Here is a 23036-nt window from a genome sequence, read left to right on the forward strand (position 1 = left end):
TAGAAATACTTGAAAAATGCACTGCTCTTCAAAATACATTAGGGGAGATTCCCCTGTAGCATTTTGGGTCTTCGAATACATAAACTAACCTGGAGTAATTTGAACTTTTATCATCGGTTTGCATCTGTGGCCAAGATTTGTGATTTCTTCCATATTCTGATTCAAGATGTGCCCTAATCTAGCTAGAAAGTGTTAGAGAAAAATTTTAAATTACTTTCTGAATAACTCTAACTCTAGTATTTTGCATGTAATTATGGTCCTGATGGGAACATACTTTAGAAAAACAACTACTGGAACAATCTAAGTCCTGCTCAGGTTGCACAGCATATGCTAAACACTGAGAAAACATACACTGTGCTTTAGTGAACAAGGTACGGGAATGCTCCTGGGAGCCAATTTAGAATGTGACTTAAGGCAAGCATGACTTTTTGTCTCTGTTTCTTTTGGCAAACTGGTAAAACAGCAGTGGTGGCTTGAAATCCCTGGTAAGCCCCTGAGGTTGCTGTGCGTGTACAGTGACCAGTCTGCACTTAGACCTTCATGAGGATGGGTAGGCGTTAGCTTTGGACCTTGCCTTTGTTTTGGGAAATTAGTGTTGCACTCGTACGCTTCTCTTCTACCTTGTCCTTGCATGGCAGAGCTGAGTATGGGATGTGGAACTTGGGCAGAGGTGCGTGGGAAATAATGAAGCTTTGGCAAACCACTGCTGCCACTACAGTAGTACGGTTTTCCACCTCGGTAATAAACAGTTAAAACGCCCTTTTAAAAATTTTTTTTCTTTTTTAAATGGGATCAATATATATGCAGTGAAGTGGCTGTGTGATCAATGTGCTGATTTAGGTTTTCAAAATTTCCTGTTTGATAGTATAGTTCTCCATAAATGTGTAACTATATATATAAAGGCATGGTTTTGTACCTATTGAGACATATTATTTAACTGAACGTTGGTAACATTGCAGACATGAGGATATGGGTGTGAATAAAAATCCCCTGTGGTCCTTCTTAGACCTCAAGTGGCTCATCTTAATTTCTTATGGCATCTTATTAGTTGAAGCTAATGCAAGTAACCTTAACTAAATTTTGCTTCACTGTTCTATAAAAAGCAGGAAGCACAATGAAAAAAGCGTGTTTTTAAAACATCAGTTTTGGTCATCTGACAGCTTATGTGCATAAACCATTGCAAAATGTTTGTGGGACTGACCCCTTGGTGTTCACCATTATCTTGGCTTAACTTAAAATACTGGGGTGGAAGAGTTGGGTCTGCGTCGACATTGATGTTTTCCAATTGAGTGCTTTTTTCCTTATGTTCTTCTGTGTAGGTACAATACTGCATGCTTTAGAAGATTTAATACATTTATGTAATATATACATGCAAACAAAGGTGTATGCATATATATATTTGAAATATAAAATATTAATACTAATACGAGCTATACCATGATCTACAGGATATCCAGGAGGCCTGTCATACTTCTATTACTTCAGGTAAATAACTGATTGACCTTTGTGGTGTGCTGATACTTCACTAATCAGAACCTGAAATCTGTATAACAACACTTCATTTACTTGATAGACAAAAGAACAATTGCACTTGAAGTAATGTGATTTCTAAATAGACACTGCCTGTCAAAAATAAATGCATTAGAAGTAAAATGTAGCTCAAGGAGACAATTAGCAAACAGAGGTGACACTGTAAACAGGTGCACCCATTATTCCCAAAGCTTGTGGCAATATATTCACATCTTTTAGACTGATGGAAGATCATGTGACAGTTTGGTGAATTATCTATCTGTATCATCTGACTGATGAAGCCTGCTGCAGTTGCAGATCATTTAAAAATGCATCTCACAAATTACATGGTAGCTGGGAAAAAATGCAGGTTTTTCTGAACAATGCTTTTCTAAAGCTATGTGCTGGAATACCTAATTTTTCTTTGAAAGGATGTAGACCATTTCATTATGCTATGTATACAGTCAGTTAAGGTTGTGCAAATTCATTACAATGTTTGTTAATCTATAAAACATTTTCTATTCCAGTTTTAGTGACATTGAATATTTTTTTATGTGCTATTTCTGAAACATTTTTTCCTATGAGCTGAAAGGGAATAACACATTTTTTATATAGACTTCTTAAATCGCTACTTATCAAGGAAGATTTGAGATGAGAACATTTGACCTACATCTTTTTGTGGGTTATTGGATTTTTTTTTTCTACATAGAAAATGTAAAACAAACAAGAAAGAATCTATAAACAAACTCCCTCTTTCTTTCTGTACTAGACTGTGATGAGAGCAGTATCACTTATGAAATGTCCTCTTATGTGATGTGGTGAAAACTGCCTCAGATGGTGTTTTGTAATTTGATGCACTAACAAGATAGTTAGGAATGAAAAATGCATTTTCCCAAGCTATCATTTCATAAGTATTTTATATATTCTTCTCTTTAAAACTGCGAATTGATGATTGTTTCAGTAGAAGAAGAGTTGTGTATCAGTGGATAGTTGGTCCTGATGACAGTTAGGCTCCAACAGGACACCCTTAACACCTGACCATATTATTGTATCCTGGTTTGTGGGTTTTTTTGTTGTTTTTTTTTTTTCTCATTGCTACCAACTTCAATTATGGTTATAACTCGAGGCGCTCCTATGGAACTAGATACACCATAAAACCGCCTTTTGTCATTTGGCATGTACCTATAACCAACAGAGGTGCTTCTGAGATGCCCCAGGATCAAAATTGGAGATTTTCATTTTCCTCTTACTGTTCCATACACAAGTAAAGAAAAACTTTAAATCTTTTCAGCAACTAACAGACAGTGGCCTTGGTCCTGCAAACCCTCTAACTTTTGCTGTTAATTGCACATACACGTCATACAAGCCCAGAGGTGAACTGAACTGAAATAGTCCTGCACATGTTAGGAAGACTCCGGAAGAGTCTAAGGTTGTTTCTTTTAGGGGTTTTCACATAACTGTTTTCTATTAGGTGGCTGAAGAACTGGCTCACTGAATAGTTGGTGTCGAGGCTGGGTTGCTCTTGTATGCTTGCCCTACCCTAAGTCTTTATGTAGATGTTAGCAAAAAGGTTGCATTTCACCTGTTTCGCCGTCTATTGTAAGTGGGTGTCAGATGCCAGTCATCCTGAAATAATGCTTTTATCAGGAATGGCGTAATATTGTCTTGAGGGCTTTGGGGGGGCTGATTTTGGGAGGGGGCTGCTCTCAGTAGCCCCTCTCAGACTTGACTGAGAGGGCTCGTCCTGCACGTCGGGGCAGGAGTAAGGGGAGGGAAGAAGGACAGGCGAGATGGGCCTCCTGCACTGCCCTTCTGCTGGCACTGCCGCCCCAACACAGCTGTTGTATTCCTTTGGAACATCTGGACAGCTGAAGAAAATAATTGTAGCCTTGGTCAGTGTTGATATGCCAGTGTTTATTTTGTATCTGTGATGGGCATACTTCTGCTTTTGGTGGTTGTGTTTATTTTGTAGCTTTTTACTGGTTGTTGCCATGTCATCTTTAGTCTGCATTTACAACCTGTGCATGTAGATGCAGATCACTTCAGAGGAGTTTTGTCTGCTTAAAGCAGAGTAAATTTGGATTACGGTGGTTCCTGACTGGCAGCTCTCTGACAAAATGCCTTTGAATTGGAACATGCCAGTTTTGACTACTTTTATTCAGGAATGGATGGATTGGGATCGAATTTGTCATCAAATGGGGAAAGGGGGAAGGACCTGTGCTATCTGCGGGGCTGTTGTTCAGGTCAAGTCTGAAGCCCTGATCCGCCTTTCAGCCATGGCTTTGCATAGAGCCAGTTTTTTTCTGGACAGTGAATACTGAATGATGTTACTCAAGTGGAGCAGCTCCAAGATGAGGGACAGTGGCAGACACTGAGGCTGTGGGTGGGTGCATGCGGGTGAGGTGTGAGACCTGCCAGTTTGGGGACCTCGGCTTTGCTGTGCTCTCAGCTGCCCTGTGGCAGTGGTGGGTGGGAGGGGAGGGAAAAGGAGAATGACAGAGGGTATCCTGCTCGTTTGTTCACCTTTTATTTTCATGGAAGCCCTTGTAAGATTGTGAGTTTTCTGAAATGGAGGCAGGGGGTGGAAATAAAGGAATCTCAAACTTTTGCAGGACAGAAAAATGTTTCCTGCCCAGCTCTTTCAGGCTTACCCACAGAAATTTTTTCTTTTGCTTATATTTTTCTTTAATGAGTCAAGCCCCTAAAATGTATTATTTCATATTCAAAGTGACATTTTAACATATATTTGCCTGACAATATGACACACATATTGGTTTTAATGAGGGCCTCATTATAAAAAAAAAATGCATCTACTGAATAAAATACAAAATATTTTCACCTAAATGTTGCGTAAATTATTCAGAAACAGGGTTCCTTTGACAGGGATGCGTGAGGAGCTCGGGCTGCCACTGTCTGTAGCATGCCTGATCTCTGGGGAGCTGCAGGACTCCCACCTATTCCATTTGCCAGCACAGCAGCTTCCCGCAGACTATAGACCCTAGCCAGCAGAGGAGCCCGTGTCCCCGGGTGCCTCACCAGGTCTGGCCGGAGCCGAGCGCTCGGCGCTGGGCAGAGCGGGGTGCGGGGGAAGGGCAGTCACTAGAGAGCAGCCCAGTCTGCGTGGGGGTAATGCGGAGCAGCCTCTGGGCTGCTCTAGCACAAACAGCTCCCAGCCAGCTGCCCCACAGCGCTGCCTCAGCAGCCTGAACCTGCCCTGTCTCCTGCTTGCCGTGTCTCTGTGTGCTGGGAACTCTAGTGGGGAGGAGAAGTGGTGACAGTGTAGGTGATTTATAGGTAATTCTTCCTGTCTTGGGGCATCCCTGTGGGTCCACAGCAGGTGGCCGGATCTGGCTCTCAAAACGGCCAAATCTGACGCACAGAACAAGCCTGACCACACACCTGATGCATGCTTATTTCACGATCCAGGCAAAAGCAAGTACATTCTCTAACAGTTATTAAATATTCACCAACTAGAAAATATTTCAGACATCAATATCCTCACTTAACAAGCCTTGACATCCTATCCTGTTCCCTCTGATACCAGCCACGCAGCAGCTGCTGACTCTGGTGGGTGCAGGTTAGTACCCTGCCTTAGTTCTAGCTCGTGCTCTCTTCCCCCCGCCCCCCTTACATTTTGCCACAGAGCATTAGCACACATAATGCAGAGTTAAATTTGGGTTTTCTTGGCAAGGGTTAATAATCAATGTAGATCTTAACAAAGGAGATGCTGCCTTATTATACTGTGAAACTTTTTTTCTTAACTGTCAGTGAAGCAGTACTAATTATTACTCCAGTGTAAATGAGGTCATTTCCTATTAAGAGAACAAAATGCTTAGCCTTGCCTTGCCAATTCATACCATCTATTTTTCACACATACCCAGCTTCTTAGATTTTTTTTTTTTCAAATTTTGATAAAATCCATTCATTTGTATTAGAAAAGTGTAAACCATTGCAATAATAGTTGCCCATTATTATCCAGATGAGCTTTTGTAATGTGTGGGTTGTTTGAATACCATGTGTTAGCTATGGAACAATTAGCCAGCTGAATGGTTCTTTAAAACAATCAGATACTTTTATCTCCCTGAAAAAATACATTCCTTGGAAGTGTACTGTTTAACTGTAAATTCTGAGGAACATTAAACTCTCATTGCAAGTAGTACTTTAGGATATATGTTGATCAAGGACAAAAAGACATCGAAATATCTTGTCTTCGTGTTTTCATTTTTTTATGCAAGCAAAAAGATTTAAGGAATATTGTAGCAAACAAAGGGTAATTGTTTTAGCCCAGATGTTGCTTTTGCACAACAAGCAGGTTACAATGTTCCCACAGAGCTGATGAGCCCAATCAGTGAAATGATTAAAAATTGATTTTGTCCCTGTAATTACAGTATGTAAACTACTTAGCTTGGATTGCAAAGGAAGTGATTTTCTAATTACGTATATACTCTGGTGTCTAATGATTGGTTTTTTGAAGTAATGAAGAGAGAGCCCTAACGACTCCTTGGTGCTCTGTTGTTTAAGAAAGACCATCTTTAGAGTAAGCAGCAACAGACAAAGAGTTTAAATTGAATTTTCAACACTGTTAATGTGCACATGGATTTGTTTATTAAAGAGACAGTAGCGTAATTTGATTGGTTGAGAACATCATGGCTTTTTTATTATGTAATATATTAAGATGCATGTGTCATGGTATAGGCACGGAGGTGATGGAAACCTTTTTTTGTACTACTTTAAATTCATAATGTTTTCTTACAACTCACTCAATCAGATTGCCACAAATGTCTGTTCATCCCGTGCATCCAGAACACCCGTAGGAAGAGAGCGCAGGTATCCAATTTCCCCTCCGAGCAAAGTTATTTTACGTATAGGTGGGAAGTAAGTTGGCCCTTTTTAAACACCTGCATTGGAACTCAGTGGGCAGCTGTCCGATACAGCTTTTTGCATTTTTAAACAAATCTTTCCAAGGGAAGAAAACCAGGTAGAGAAAAGCCAGTGCTGGGGGTGTTTGTGGGGAGCACAGCCCCAGCACAGCTCCCTGGGGGCACGGGGCAGGGATGCAGGGTGCGGGTGCTACAACGCAGGCATCTCACTGCCACGCAGGGTAGCCCGTGGCTCCGAGCTGGCCCGGCAGGTGTCATCTATGGTAGCTGTGTGCCAGGCACCCCAGCTGGCAGAGGCTGTCCTTGGGGTCTGGGATGTGCAGCAGCTACTGGAGACCCCCACTTGTCGTGCAGCACTTGGGCAGGAGGGCAGCAGCTGCTGTCTCCCAGGGTTGCTGCTCTGGGATGCTTCTGCCCCCTCCTCCTCCTCTGCCCCCGGGACCCCACTTTAGCAGTGGGCAAGGTTTTCCCCCAGTGTGTGATTACTGGAGGTGTTCCCAGGGCATGATGTGGCCCCTGGGGCTGGATCCTACCCCTTTCCAAATCCACAGTGGCAAGTGCCAAGTCACAGTTAAACCGTGCTTGCCACCAGCGGTACAGGTGTTGTTAGCCGTCATGCTGAACCGCCGGTCTGCAGCAAGGCCTGATCCAACCAGCACCAAGTCAAACGATGTCTCCTGAGTTTTAGGGCTTCGGATCAGGCCTGAGCATGAAAGGGAGGAGCAGCACCATGCTGAAGTAAGTAAGTCATTAGTTTTGCAACTGATAGCTAATCCTAACAGGGGCAAGTTAATGGTGGTGTTAGTGCCAAAGAACACAGCAAGGTAGAAGCTGCACAAAATAAATGCAAACTGGGATGTTTGAAGAACAAACGTGTGTAGAAAAACCTAAGGAGCTGAAGAGAGTTGTGCCTCTTTGATAAAATATTTTTGCAAACCCCTTGGCTCCCCAGCAGTTAAAATGATGTGCATTCCTGTCCTGTTCTCTTTGCTGTCTTTTGCTTACTTATATCAGGAGGAAAAATGAGAGTGGTAGTTTGTCGCCTGATCTCAGTGGTATAAAGGAGCTTCCCTGAAAGGCTGTTAGATCAAACATCGCAGGTTTGCCAGGAGATGTGGGCAAATCCTGTCGTGGTGAGATTTGAGTTTTTAAATACCTTGTATTTATAGGCAGACAGTTTTATGTGTTGGGGATCTCCGAGCGCCTGGATAGGGCACGCAGGGAGGAAGGTCCGACACTGGGGCTATGAGGGAGGACTGGTGCACGGCTGGGACTTGGCTGGGGAGGCTGTGGTGGCATGGGTGGAAACCATGCCCCCGCCTGAGAAAAGTTGTCAGCTTTTACGTTTTTTGGGAACAGTGGAAAAATACTGAGATTTATTCCAACATCCTGCTTTAGGGACTGTTTCTCTCTCTTCGTTTATGCATGTAACTCCCAGTGACACTAAACGGACCCTTAAGGCCCCGTCGGTCCTATCCTGCATTTGCAATGCATGCCGCGGTCACATGGAGGCCTGCGAAGGGTGTCCTGCACCGCTGCTGGGCTGGCTTCGTCCTGTCATTGAGCCTCTTTCCCTGCCTGCGTATCTCCCTGGCCCTGTACCTCTGTGCCTAGGGTGAGAGCCGCTATGCCACGGCATCTCAAGAGGCCCTCAAAAAGCAGCTGATAGGGAATAATTATTTAAACATGACACCTCATTCCATCAGAAAGGGTACGCTGTTTACAGAGGGCCCAAACCTTGTCCCCTTGAGATTAGCAGGGGCTTCATCATTGAGTTTAACCGGAATGGGATGTGGTGGTAAGAGCCTTGTGAGGAAGCCTTTGCAGCCTCAGTATTTGGGGAAAAGTCCCATTGTTCCGAATAAGTCCATGCTCAAGCATCTGTTTTCCCTTGCTGTGTATCAGATTACCCTCCGTAACCTGCAGAAGTCCTTCGGGCCCCCACTCATCTATGGGATGAGAGATTGCCTTCTCCCTTTAATGTCTGTAATTTGTTTTAAGGAATGGGCTACATAAGCATGTTTAAGAATGAACAAAAATTCTGCCCTTCTACCTCAGTTATGTCTTGATAGTACCTTTATTTTACCATCCTATTTCTGAAGGCCTTTGGGGTTTCTTTTTCTTTGGGGGTAGAGGTGTGCCAGGGGAACAGGCTCACTCGGTGAGCCGAGCGCAACTGCACGGGAGTGTTACTCCGGGAGGCTTTACCATGATAAATTGTTCTGTGGGGGTTCACGGTGCAATTTTTTAATGCCAGTGAGTGTATTAGACACTGGTAAACTGGTCCAATTTGACCTAAGTGGAACTATCTTAATTTGTTTCCATGCAGCTTGCTGCCTGTACCTTTAAAATATCTGCTTTACATAGTCAGTGTCAAATGTGTTAGAATAATATTAGCACAGGTAAGTAAAATACCTTTTTATAAGGCTTTAAATCATTTCTGCTACAGTTTAATGTGTAAAGCTACAGATTTTCCCAATTTGTTCGTAAGGTTATGTATCACAGACCTTAAATCATTTAAGGTTTTAAACCTGAGGGGTTCACTCACAGTCATGAACTGGAAAGCAGATTGCAAGAGACATTGACATGCTGATCAATGACACGAAGCCTCCAAACAAATCAGTACAGGACCTTAAGAGATGAAGCCTTACTGTGTTCTGTCTGTCATCAGAATTTATAAAGCATCTTAGTGAAAGCCCCTTGAGAATCATTCCTAGAATTTTGCAAGTCATGAGCGTGTATGTAAAATCCGAATTTTTTTTTTTTTAACACAAGTAGCCTTGTAATAGCATAGCAAAAATGTAGTCTACGATGTTGGCGTAGGAGTACTAAGAACCTGTTTAGCGAGATAACATCTTTTCGAAACCTAACAGCTTATTATCTTCTTTGTTTCTATTTCTTGGCTTTCTTACATTGAATGAGCTGCAAGTAAACACTAAAAAGGTATATCTTGAGGTTTTAAGACATCAACAACAGCAGAAATTCCAGGCAAACAAGCTGTCACTGTTTTTAGACACTGTGCAACTGAAAACGTTGGATGGGACCTATGTTTACATGCAGCAGTCCAGGAATTTGCTTTTCCTATGTGTTCAAATATTGTAACCAAAATTCACTTATTTGAATTCTAAAATGGTATGGGCCTCTATAACTGGGGACCTGAATCCTATCTAGATATGCTTTCATATTTGGGAAGACCAAATCTGATAACAAGGGTTTTTTTTAACCATTTACAAAAGGTTTTTGTTCTCTCCAGCCAACACTGTAGGTGCTTGGCTTGACTGCCCATAGGTTTGCTTCTCGTGTACCTGGGTATACACATGGGAAATGGGGTACCAGACCGGAGTAATGGCTTGTACGTGCTCACCACCCATTAAGCTCAATACTGTAAAATATGTAATGAGAAGATAGGCTTTGCTTTTCAGGGCTTATAACTCAAGTATAAAACCAGAGACAACTGGCATGTAAAAGAAAACTAGGCATGAGGAGAGAGCAAAAAAGAAATGTGTTCCTACGCGTCAGAAACAGTGGTGATGGCAAACCAGATGTCTACTGCTGAATTGTTGGCAGTTAGCTGTGGAAATGTGTGTTATAAAGGAGGGGTTTGAAGCTTTTACTGGGGTAATTCTCCTATGTCAGAGAAGTTGTATGGCAGAATTATCACTTGGAAAATATTTCGAAGCGCGTGATAGAGACTGATTCAATCTGCAAGTGAGGGGGAAAGGAATGGGAATCAGGAAGCGTTGTGGTAGACCATCACAATGAAAATAAGCAGCCTGTGTTTGGTGTGGTGGAGAAACCAAAGGAGTGAGAAGAGGAGGTGGCACAGACGAAGTGGGACATTCTGCAGTAGCATTTTGCATTGGATATAATTGGGACAAGGTGGAGCCTGGAGAGATCTTAGAGGATACATGAGAAGTGTTGTATTGGTATCGCACTAGTGGAGGGCTGTGCTGCTTAGTAGTGAACTAATTTGCAGGATTATTTAATATTGTTTTCATCATCAATAGGAGTCCTCAAAACTGTTATTTATCCTTCAAGTCAACAAATGGCATTGCCCAGCAGTGTGGTCCTGTCAGTGCTGACCGATTTAAACCAAATGCAGTAAAATGGCCACGCTCTTAATTATTTCCAACAGGAATTAAGGATGCAATTCTGTACAAACTGACTACTGCAGCCCACCGCTGGGGCTCTGCAGAGAAGTCAGTGCTTCTCTGGGAAATCAGTAGTGTTGGTAAGGTGAAGCCCGAAGGCTGTGGTGCTTGAACTGGGGTTTCAGAGCCAGAGCCTGCTCTCTGAAATAGTTTGGTCGATGTAGATGTACAAATGTATTACTTGGAAGTGACCTTTAATTTCATTTGTTAGACATGCATAGGAATAAACATAGTTAGAATTCTCAGTCATAAATTCTTCAGATTATAGCTTCAGTTGAGTGAACTTTATTTTGCTCTAAGAACGCCCTTTGTTTTTGTTTCTGTTTTGCTTACTAATGTAATGGCCTGAAATTCACTACTGACAAATATCTTGGAAGTATTCTGGCTTGGCTTTTACTGCTGGCTCTTATCTCTTTTAAGTAGGGTTTATTAGATGAGATCATCTACAAAGGACTTATTTCTGTTATAAAATGGAATAAAAAAAAGTAAAAATACAATTAGTAGCTGTTCTCTTTTTACTCAGTTTGAAAGATTAGAATATCAACGTCGAAGAGAATAACTGGGTTTCTGGAGTATGCTATGCAACTTTTGTTTTATCCTGTTTTGTCCTCTTTTGCCGCACTGTCTAGGGGAAAGGATCAGAAGAATTTCATTCTGTTCCTCAGCATTATCTTGAGGAGAGGTTTTCCCTCTCAAAACAATCCAGAACTGAAAGAACTTTTCAGTTCCAAAAGTGAAATGACCACCAAACACATACATTATGAAGGCTTAAAAAATAAAAGGTGTTAATCCCATTAATATTCTAATTCTCAATACTCTCTGCTGCTCTGTAGATGGTGTTTGAGGTGGCATTGTAATATTTTAACTAAGTGTCTGATTGAAACACTCAGTTTTGACATATTAAATTTCTCACAGGTTTTATTTTTACAGTTGCGACCTTCAGTACCTATCCCGTGTCTTTTAAGAATTTCTTCAGCCAGGGAACAGCTTCGTTGGTTTAAGAGTAACTGGTAAGAATACTTACTTATATTGTTCTCCTAACATTTTCTTCTGCTTATGGATCTGAGTTTTTAGGTTTGTTTTTCCATATTAAAAAAATACATAAAAATGAGGTACCTAAATTAGATTTAAAAATCTGTTCTCACATGTTTTTTTATATCTTCAAAAATATTATGTTTATGTCTTTAGCAAAACTTTTTATTTTTGTTCTTTCAGGGTGTAGTGAGCTACAAATAGATTTTTCAAGAAAAAAATCTGCTTGGTAAAATCATGAGCATTCATCTTATGCAGTTGATATGTAATAATTGTGTTAGAAATGAATCATCATTTATTACTTTATCAACAGACTGCTGATTTAAAAAAAAAAATCCATGACACTCATGATTAAATTCATTTTATGACTTTTTGTTGGTTTTTTTTCCCCATAAGTTCAATAGAACATCTCATGCATATTATTAAGAACCATATTCTGTTGTATATTAGCATGAGAAGAACACCCATGAAAATCAGCAGGTGGAGGGGTGTACTACATTGTATATGTGATTTTTCCTCTGAGCTATTCCAGTACAGTAGAAGAAAAGCTCCTGTAAAGTCTGAGAAATCAGATTGGTGTGGAAATCGGTGTGAAATCAGAATCGGGTTATTTGGCCCTCGGTTTGAAATAAAAGTCTAGCTTCCTAGGAAATAACCAATAATTAATTCTACATTCTACATGCGTTAATTGATTCTTAAATCAAAATTTCTGATAGCTTCTGCTCCCAAATCAAATTCTTATGTTATTTCTTTATTATAATTGTTATACTGGATTGTCCACTCATTTTTATATCTTGTGAATGAGTAGAAACTGGGTGATTCAGAGGAATTGTGCTGATTTATAGCTGATATAAGTGAGAGGATATTCAGGCATATTAAAGCTTCAGTACTGCAAATGCATAAGCAGGTATTGAATTACCGATGCTAATGGAATTACTCACGTGAGTAAAGTTAAGCATAGATGTAAGTGTTTTCAGGATTGATGTCTGTACTTTACGAATTTATATCACTTAAGAATATGGCTCACAATTTTTAAAACTTACTAATTGAATGTGAGTAACTGGATTTTATCCTAGACAATTGACTGGAAAAGAATTATAGTGACTTGATTCCAGAATAATTCCATCAACTTCAGAGAAGATATGTGGATTTTTAATGCTGTAAATAAGGATGTAGTTTGACCAATTCACTTCACTGATCCCTAGTAGTATCAGGAAATACTTGCCAGAGTAAAGGAGGATCACAGAACTGGGCAATAGTAATACAAATGTTTTCAATCAAATGGTTAAATAGCTCAACAAAGATGTGGTTCGTTTTGTAATAGCATTTGGAATCCAAATAAAACCATCTGAGAGATGTGCTGTTTGTTGTGATGTTAATGCAGAAAGCAGAAAACTCTCAACACATCTTGAATTTCAGGGGGGTGTCATGAAGCCATTATTAGTTTAAAAAAACCAAAGAAAAAATTCCAAGCCCACAAACTTAAAATACGCATGCAGAAGCTCATACTCGATTCTAATTAACAAAGCTTACCTTTCTCTTGACCATACCGCTTAGAGGTCATCATGTAAACTATTTAAATTGATAGTAATATTATGCACCACGAAATTAATTTTACATTGTATACAGTTTTTATTGTGACTTTATCTTGTTTCAAAAGTGCTTACTTTCTGATTTTGTGGATATTACTGACTGGATTACTTTTATTTTGGTTTTTACACAACAGTTATATTAGAAATTTGCTGTTTTATTCTTACCTTCTTAGTAAAAATCCTTTTATCACACAATGGGTAATTTATATCCATTACCAGCCCTTTCAATCCTTTTCAGTGGTGCTGTCAGTGCCTTTGGCACAGTAATGATTAATGTGATCTAATAATAGTGTGCCATTATATTACCTTAGTAAAACATGTACCAACATCCTATTCAGATCTACCAAATTCATAGCTTCCTATAATATTTTTGTTGAAAGACAGGATTACTATTTTTCAAAGCTGAATTTTTTTTTTTTTTTTTGCCTTTAACATATTTAATGAAATTCACAATTCTTTGCCATGGTAATCTTTGTGCATGCATTTGGGCTTGATGGGTGAATTTTATATCATTCTGCATAATTATGATTTGTTAGGCAAATTGTTTGACACGTAAAGAGAGATATGCATTACATTGTTTTGTTTTGTTAAGGGTGCGTTTTAAGCATTCAGTACCTTCTGATTATTCTGCTGTATTTATCGTGGGGGTATATTTAGATTGTAGTATGCAAGAATAAGCATTTGGGCTAAAATGTGTCTGTCTTTTTCCGCATTCTAACCCAGATACTGGTTAGAAGAAGGAGGCAAGCTCTGTGCTCCTCTGCCCAGCAGTACCAGTTTTGGTTACAGTTGCTTTGCTGTGGTGCTCTCTTTGGCATTTCCTTGCTTTTTTGCCAGTAGAAACATGCAGAATCGTGCCCAACTGTGAGCTGGAAACTAGGATCGTGCAGTGCTATGTCTGTGGTTTTCAATCCAAGGTACATACATTAAAAAACCAAATTCATACGTATCTACCTTGTACTTGAGGTTCAACCACATATAGCATTGCTTGACCCCAAACTCCAGTTGTCAGGTAGTACCAGTTCACCCTAGAAGCAGAGAAACTACCCAGAGGACACATTTTTGGTAATAAAAAATGTTGGTGCTTGTAGAAGTGTTGGAGTTGTGTATATATATGACTGCCTTCCAGTTGTTCCAATTACATACCTGATGCAGTGCGGGAGTTTGCTGCTGCTGTTGCACTGAGCACTGATTCCTCCAGTCCTCTGCAACAGGAGGGGCCTTAGTCACAGCACTCTTTCCAGTCTTGGGTTCATCTATTTAATAATGCTCCTAATCAGCATGGCTGAAGAGTTTGGATAACACTGCATCTTTGCAAAGCATCTTAAATCTTCATCACCCAAAGATGTCATTATTGCAGTCAGGGAGTCACATACTTAACACTGTCGCAGTAAAATCAAAATGAAACAGCATGTCCACATTTTAACTCTACTTTGTGATGTTCTGTTAAATACATACTCTTACTGTTTCATCATATCACAATAAATAATGAATAAGAAAAATATTTTAATCTTGTCAATACTGGCAATGTCTAAAAACAAGAAAAGTGTGTGTATGCATTTATGTGGATTCCTTATTTGATTTGGGCTAAGCGATACAGCTGTAACATGATTTGAAATATGCAATCAATGTAAACGAAGAAAAATATTTTGAATGCAGTGTATAAACTGTGTGGTTCTTTAGACATATTTTTAGGAAAAGAAAAAATGATGATGATTGTCATACCATATAACAATAATACTACTACTGGAAATATATGCAGCAGCTTTATTTTCTGCCACAGTAAAGACAATCTTAAGCCTTGGTCATTTCAATCAAAGACATTTTCATCTCTTCTACATAGCTGATTCTTTATGACGTAACAAGAAATGGGGGCGGGGGGGGGGGAATAAAGCCTGAAATCTTGGTTTAACATTGTATTCAAAAGGTTTAAAGAAAGTTCAAAAAGATGCTTCCCTGTTTTTAGTAATAAATAATTATTTATGGAACAGAAAAAGCTTTTATCAAGAACTTTGTAAAATCAGTTTACTAATGGAGATGTAATTTGTTAAAGCTCTAGCATCTGTACTGGTCTTGAATTAGAGATGCCTTAGGTTGCACTGTAAGTCACCGGCCTGTCTATTGTGCAGATTGCTTTGTTACTTGTGGATCCTGCAGTTGCACTGGTCAGGACCAAGCCGGAATGAAAAATGGTGGCTTCCTTTTTTTGGCTAAGAATTGAATGGTCAGTGAAGTGTTTCTCCCTCATCTCTTTACATGCAACTCAAAATAGATGTGGTAGACTGCAGAATAGACTTTTCCACCATCTGAAGCATTTTCAGGGCCTCATTGGTTGTTTCTTATGTTGTTCCTTTCAGTGGGGGATTATTATATGAAGTGCACGGGGCACCAGGTTCCTTAGGGTAGTTTTATGTCTATTTCTTTAGTAAAGTAGTATTGGAAGTTGGTGAATTGGCCAGTGAAGGATTATTTCCTCTGCACATCTTTCCATCTTCATTCTAATGGGACAGAGGATCTTATGTGTCATCTCTGGGAGTATGGCTGGTTAGAAGAGGGAGAAGAGGATCCTCATGCAGCTGCGTAAGCTGTTAAACAGCACCATTACAGTTCACTGCCCTTGTTTAGGTTCCTATCTGTATTGCGGTACTGTGATCCTTAACACACTTGGGTAGGTTAGGAAGTGGCTTCTTTTGTGTGACTCTGAAAGAAAGGCCTCCCAGTAAGCAGAGGAAGAAAAAGAAAATAAAATTAAAAAATCTTGGCCTAATTCTTTGAAGATAGAAAAGCACAAGAGGAAAGTACTTTTGGCTTTTAAGGCTAATTTTATCTCTTGTGATGCCAGCAGGTCAATGAGTAGAAGTGGCAACTAGTAATTCTTGGGTTATATTGCTAGCCACTGAATTACTGTGTGACTTTAGTAATGAAACATAAATGTTCTCTCGGTTCCCCAGTGGGCATAATACCATTTACCTGTCTCAAAAATGCTTTGTAATTTAATTAACACTTGGAGTGCTCTTTGAGATCCTTAGATAAAAGCAGGCAAAATGAGTCAATTGTTACAGAAATCCCAATTTATCCCCATTTAAAAAAAATTACACTTTGTCTTGACTTTTTAAAACCTCAAGTAATGTTTGATAGGAGTTTTGAGCTTTGTTCTTACTGGTCCTTAGAGTCACTTATTCTTAGTGATTTGCATAGGTGCAGTGTAGGTATTACTTTTTTGTTCAACAGAGTATTTTGGTGGATCATAAATTACCAGTCCCTGTGCTGGGAATCTGTTTCTGAGAGAAGCATACATTTTTCAGAGAATTTGAGTTGTGCTAGAAAAGTTCTGCGTTATTCTTCAACTTTTTCTTGTTTTAGGGGAAAGATTTTTTTAATTTTTAGCTGTGCACTGGATGTAATAGCTTGGCCTTTGTTTCTTCAAGTATGCCAGTACCTTGCTGATAAATTAGACGACTGTACTATTGTAACTACAGCAATTCCACAGTCATGTATAGTTACCACATCCTGTCATGGCCAGGTGACTGACCAATGACCAAACCAAGTATTTCCTTTGTATAGACAATCCCTGTCTATAAGTACGCACCAATCTACCTTTGGACTGACTCAAATATTTAATTGTATATACACTTCTGTTTGAATATATACTTTGTAAGCCAGCTGAGATATGCAGTTAAGAAGTTGATTTTTTTGCATTCTCCTCTGACCTCCAATAAAGAACTTTGATTAAGACAAGCAGGAACGCTTGCAGCAAGCAAGCTGCAACTTCAGCCCATCCATGTTTTCCATCTTGTTTTGGAAACAGCCAGATCTCTCTCTCTCTCTCTCTCTAAAATCATAAAACCCATCTCTTTGCTCCCAGGTACCCAATTCATTCTCACATTTTTTCCTTAGCAGCTCCGTGCATTCACGTGGGGTTTGCTGCCTACCACTCAACTTTCTTTTCAGAGATTATGGAAACAGCACACACACCTGGATACAGCTGGGCTCAAAGTAAGGTTCTTGGCAAAAACATCTATGCTCACACATTTTCCCCCTTTTACTCTACTTTCTGCTGCTATCTTGTTTTAACTACTCAAAAGGAGTTTAAACACTGTTTTAGATAAGCAGATAATCTCAACAAGCATCTTACAGCTAGCAAAAATGTTGTACACCTGTTTGTACACAGCCTTGATGAAATATCTCAAAGTTATGCTAAGCAAGTCTGCCATTCCTTTCTGGTATTAAAAATGCCATTATCTTGAAGCTTTAAGATACACTATTTGTGTAATAGCACATAATAGCACCTACAAGGGAGTTTATATCTTTCTTATTCTTCCCATCATCTCCTCTAGCAGTTGTTTCAGAAGAACCCCTTTGGTCTTGCTTTGATAATTTAAATAGACAGTCTGATGCAGTTGTGCCTGAAACTGAGGGCTGTCTTTCAGCTTTCATGGAAATCTGGGAAGGCCAGAATAGCTCAAGTGATCTGCCACTGCTTTTCAAATATTTTAGAATAACACATGCTCCATGTAACAGAAATTGTTAATATTTTTTCTGACTCTACAGCTGACTTTTCCTCCTCTATAAATTCTACTTTTATTGCATCTTATTTTTTACCATATCTTACCATGAAAGATTTGGAAGAAAGGTGGGGTGGGAGGTGTCTGTGAAGTTCATACTTCTGCACAGCTGTAGTGACAGGTAACAGTGCTCGGAAGAAGTGCAAATGTGCAGTAGCGATGTGGCCATCTGCACGTATGCAAAGGAGAGTAGCTTGCTTGGAGAACAGGTGAAAGTGTGCAACTGTGATGCTCAGTTAAAAAGTGGTAAGCTTCTCTCCCTTTCTCCCTCACACTCTTCCTCTGGAATATTACGTTTTTACTGAAAGTGTGGCTGCATAAAAATAGAGCACATCTTAACTCTCTTAACAGTGATCTCAAGTGTTGCTTTGAATGGACATTGTCCTGGGAGCAAAACACTGGAGGAAAATTCTTGTTTCCTTTTCTTTCCTGTGGGTAACTGCACATTGCATAGCTGACCAAATATGCCAAATCTATGGAAAAAGAGAAAATGGCAAGATGACTATTTCCCAAAAACAGTAAACACACATTGCAGCCTGGCTTCTTATTTGAGAATGCAAGATTTTACTTTTTGAATAACTACTGTATTTTAACAATAGGCATCAAGTGGTTGCTATGTGATACACAACAGTGTTTTTCATGAACTTTTGGCTGCTGAATAAGCCCAGCAAATATGGGTTCTTACCCTTTTAGTTTTCTGGGTCAATTCATTTTGCACAAAGGAGAGAATGATAATTTGAGTTGTAGGCAGAGAATGTTTTCTTCACATGGTAGGAAAGATGAAAGCTGTTTTTATTTAGTATTTTTTTAAATTAAAAATTATAATTCTTTATAGAGTTACAAATAATTATTGTATTACTAAAGGCATCCTGTAAGATTGTTACAGAGTCTTTCTCTGTAAAATAATTGCTGATTGTCACTGCAAACTAAAAGTGGGGGAGAAGGAGAGGAAACAAATATGAATGTAACATGTATGTGTGCAAATTATTTTTTTTTAAGTGTGATTTGGTTACCCCCAAAGCAAAGACCTAGGTGACTGCTTGTCGTTTGTTAAGTGATGTTGGCTGATTTTAGATCATATAAAGCTGTTTTCTGAACTGCTGTTCTCCTCTCTAAATGTTCAGACCTTTCCTGCTTGTGGGTCAGAGAGGACAGTGTCTATCAGATTTAGTTGGCTTCCTGATGGGACCCCACATTGAGGATGCTTTTATGTTCTTATCTCCTGTTCTTCTGTTGTTGGAATCCTATGGTGCAGGATTTCTGAGAACCGTGGATTTAAAATCTGTGTGAGAGCAGGGGCTGGCACTCAATGCAGGGAGGGACAGGTGAGGTGGCAGAAGAGCAGGCAGATGTCAACAGCTGGTGGGAGCACCACTCTGATGCATAAGGTTAATGTTAGCTTATGTGGGAGGATGAGGAGGACTCCAGAAGCAGGGATGAAGGAGAGGGTTTGGGATAAGGGGAAGAAGGGTATTCAAGTTATGCGAGGGAAGGGAGAGAAATTCTCTGGCTGTGCAAACGCATTTGAGAACGTGTTACTGTCTCTCTAAGTTTCTCAATTGTAAATTTAATTTTAATTAGTTTCTGGAATAAGTATGCTCACAGGGGCTTATTCAGGAAGGCTTTGGGGCAGGAAGGAAGGAAGAAGGGTGCTTGGTTGGGAGCAGAGTGAAAGCTGAAAGAGTGCTGTTGAGGAAAGATCCATTGTATTGAGAGATGAAGAGTTTTGGGCAGGGTAAGGAAGGAGATCTAGGTTAAGGATTCAAGGGCCACTAAGATAGGATGTGCGGAAGGTCAGCGTGCTCTTCCGCTAGGCATTTCGAAGCCAAGACCTATCCTATCCTGTATCAGATATGTAGGAGCCCTTGTTTAGACTTGACCAAATTAGTGGAGAACATCACCTATGTGGCAAATTCAACGGGACTTTGGAGGGTGGGTGGATGAACCATTGATGTACTGTTTGCCACTGGTGCTGTTATACTAGATTTGGTTACTTCAAGGAAAGTACAGTTGCAATTACTCTTCCTTTTGCTGGCTGTGTATGACAGCAGCCATCAGTGCTCATCCGTACACTGATGTGCCACAATGGGATGTGTTTTAGAATGAGAAAGATGTACAAATTCCATCCAAGTATTCTGGCTGTTCATTCTGTAAAGCTCTTTTCTTAGCCCCTCACCATGCTGCCAAAACACAGCTCTAGAGCAAGCTCTAGAAAGGCTCCATTTCATGCTGTCTTTCCTCTAATCTGGACATAACTTCACTGAATTGTCACAGTGGCTGTAGTCCTCCATTTATGTAATTTACATAATTCCATTAGATTGAATAAATTTACACTAATTTGTACCAAGTACTTCTGCTGAGAAGGTTTGCGGTGATTGTTACTGCTTTTTTTTTTTTTCTTGGACACAGTCAAGCTATCTCTGCCTGTAGTTATTGTGGCAAAGATTGTGTCTTTTCCAGCCAGCAAAGCATGAGTAGTGAGTGTTTCAGCTTTCTTAAAGAATTTCCTTACAAAGAAGAATGAAGGAAGTTAGAATATATCCCAGGTCACCATGTCCTGACAATCTTCAGAAAATTCTCTGCTTCTCTCCCTGTTGCCCAGTTATCCTTCTTTCAAAAATACTTATTGCCTCTTTTTGGTTGGGTTCATTCCAAATCCCAGTTTTGAGGGACATACCTTTTCTCTGTGGTATCAGACACTGCAACCCCCCTCCCACCCCCCCACTCCCCCCCCAAATGATGATGATGATGTTTGTTTGCTCAAAGAGGAAAAAAATTTCTTTCAAGGATGACATTTTTATTTTATTTTTTTCTTAGACATTCCATGTAAAGCATTTATCACTGGGATAATTTTCTCTCTCAAAGTCATATCAGACACAAAGCTGTCTTCAGGGCTATTTCTTCTAGTTCACTGGACAGCTGTTCTGCCTGAAAAGAAAGAAAAGATCATATATCAATCAAAGACTTCAGGAGAATCCTTATGTTCTTTAACTAATAGGAAAATCCTAACTGTGAGTTCTTGATCTTCTGACTTCTGCTTTTTCAGTTTGGAGAACTTCATTGATATATTTTGCAAGAGTATCTGTTGGGTTTATTTTTTAATGTTTCTTTTGTGTGTTGTCTTGATGCTTGGAGGGTGTTACAAACTCATCTTCACTGGTGACAGCCACATCATAAGCAAACAGTTTTCTTACCCCTGTGACTTGATTGATCTCTTCTGAATGTCACTATGGGCAGAAATTAGTGCTACTTAGCAGAAGCAAGGTTCTCATCTTTGCTCTGCTGGTGCAGAACTAGTGATTTCCAGTGGAAAAAGACTAAAGAGCTGAAGGACATGCCCAAGCTGCAGCCTTCTTAGCTGGTACAGATGTCTGTATTTACTCATCATTCTGCATTTCTGTAACTCCATTACACTGAAACAACTAACAGGTAATAAATTCCTTTTTTGTTAATTAATTTATTACTAATTATGCATTTACCCTAGTCTGTGATGCTAATTTAAAGAAGATTCAAAGGACATAAAAAAATTCCTTGCCTTTAAAAAAGTACTCAGAATACTTTATTCAATTTACTAAATGATGTGTATATACAGTAACAGAATTTAGTTTAGGATGTGTCCTTTAATCTGTAAGTGCGGGGCGAAACACGTAAGTGAACTTGGATGCTACCATTTTAGCCTAGCAGTGATTACCTTCCAGAATGGAAACCACATCCCTGATACGGGGTTTTCTGGCCTCATTATGGTACGCTTTGAGTGTTTGAGCATGTTTGCACAGCACAGAGCAGCACTGTGCAGGTAGACTGGAACCAAGCTGAAGGCTGACTTGGAGACACAGCAGCCCAAGGGAGCTATTAAGCTAATTTGGACACTTTTGCACAAGACACAAAAAAAGACAAAACTAAACTCTAAGAAGATTTTTGTATCCACCTGTTGGTGCTGTTCAAAGATATCATTAGCAGTTTGTTACGTGCTCATGCTATGTTAGTATTTGATGGCATCTTCAGACCCCAGTCAATGCTATGTGGAGCTCTGCGTACCTCTGTGTTTTGATGTGTTTTGTTGAAAGAGACCTTCTGTTCTCTAAGCTGTCAGACCTTGACTTTGGTAAGGCTTTGCAAGGGCTGCCTGGCCTGGATTACCTTACGTAGGATTGCAAGCAAAATAAGGCATGATGAAGCTAATTATGCGGTGAAGAAGAGGTATGAGAAAGGAAGGATGTGCCAGCATAATTGCAGTAAATTCTTGTATTTACATATACTTAAAGTTGTCCTGATCCAAAATTTCCTGAAGCAAATGAATGTACTGATTTGTGGCAGATCTTGGATCATATCACTTGCCATATTGGATCAGAATATTGGGCCATCAAATGCCATTGATTATGACCAGGAGCAGAAGATTTAGAGGAAGAGGCAAGAAACCTGTGATCAGTCATTGTAGAATAAGTTCTCCTTAAGGATGTTGTAATTGTAAGAAGGACACATGGCCAGTGTGTACAACATGATAGTTCCAAACCAAGGGAAAACAATGGGGATGATTTAATTCTCCTTTGCTTTGAAATAAAGAAAGATCAGTTTTATTTAATCAATAGACTCTAGGGTTTGATGTATGGATGAAAACTTACAATCAGTGGAATAATATTTCTGGTTAAGCACTTCTCATCAGGAACTTGTTTGACCTGCGAGCTGCTTCATTTTTTAAACTTAGATGTCTCTATTATAGAACTTCTAAAGATTCTTGCAGTGCCAGCATGGGGAGCGTGTGTGCGCGTTTTAATACGGATGCATCTTGTAGGAAAGGAGATAAACCTTTTTCTTTGTACACAGACACATACATGATTTATCAAACATATTGTATTACTCTGTCTTTAGAGTGGATGTGAATTACTCTATCTGTGTAGGATTAGAAACTCTGATGTTCTGTCTTGTATTCAGGAAGAGGATTACTCTGCAGATAACGTGCAGATAATTTACTTTTAGTGAGGCATTGCAGCTTAAGGACAGCAGAATCAACTTTCTTAAGGTAAAAGGAATAGGAATTGGTATGGAACAATATAGTGTAGTTGACCACTCATAGGAATTTCAAGATGGCATCAGAAATGTATCATTCTATATCTATTGAACAGTCATTTTTTCAGTCATCCTAAAATGATCTTTTGATTTAACAAAAACAAAACCAAAAAATCTGTTGTAAATGCTGAGTACCTTGAAATTCACCAATTTTATTGCATACATGATTGGCAGCATTAAATGCCAACAACTCATTTAAATATGAAACATCTGTACATTATTATTTAGGGATTTTTCATC

General features: G+C 39.6%; 1 protein-coding gene across 5 annotated transcripts in view; it reads left to right on the top strand.

Annotated features, from left to right (window-relative positions):
• The window catches only part of ZNF536 (zinc finger protein 536), a 354285-nt gene that overhangs the window by 43850 nt on the left and 287399 nt on the right, over positions 1-23036 (top strand). For 3 of the 5 annotated variants that reach the window (XM_087740365.1, XM_087740366.1, XM_087740370.1), the window contains exon 2: positions 11456-11550. The gene's annotated coding sequence lies outside the window, so the exon portion shown is untranslated. The remainder of the gene's footprint in view (positions 1-11455; positions 11551-23036) is intronic. The other 2 variants (XM_087740367.1, XM_087740368.1) reach the window with 1 other exon arrangement.

This window comes from Nipponia nippon, unplaced genomic scaffold (assembly GCF_047370975.1).
Source record: "Nipponia nippon isolate SJK-2023a ecotype South Korea unplaced genomic scaffold, ASM4737097v1 scaffold_7, whole genome shotgun sequence".
Taxonomy (NCBI): Eukaryota; Metazoa; Chordata; class Aves; order Pelecaniformes; family Threskiornithidae; genus Nipponia; species Nipponia nippon.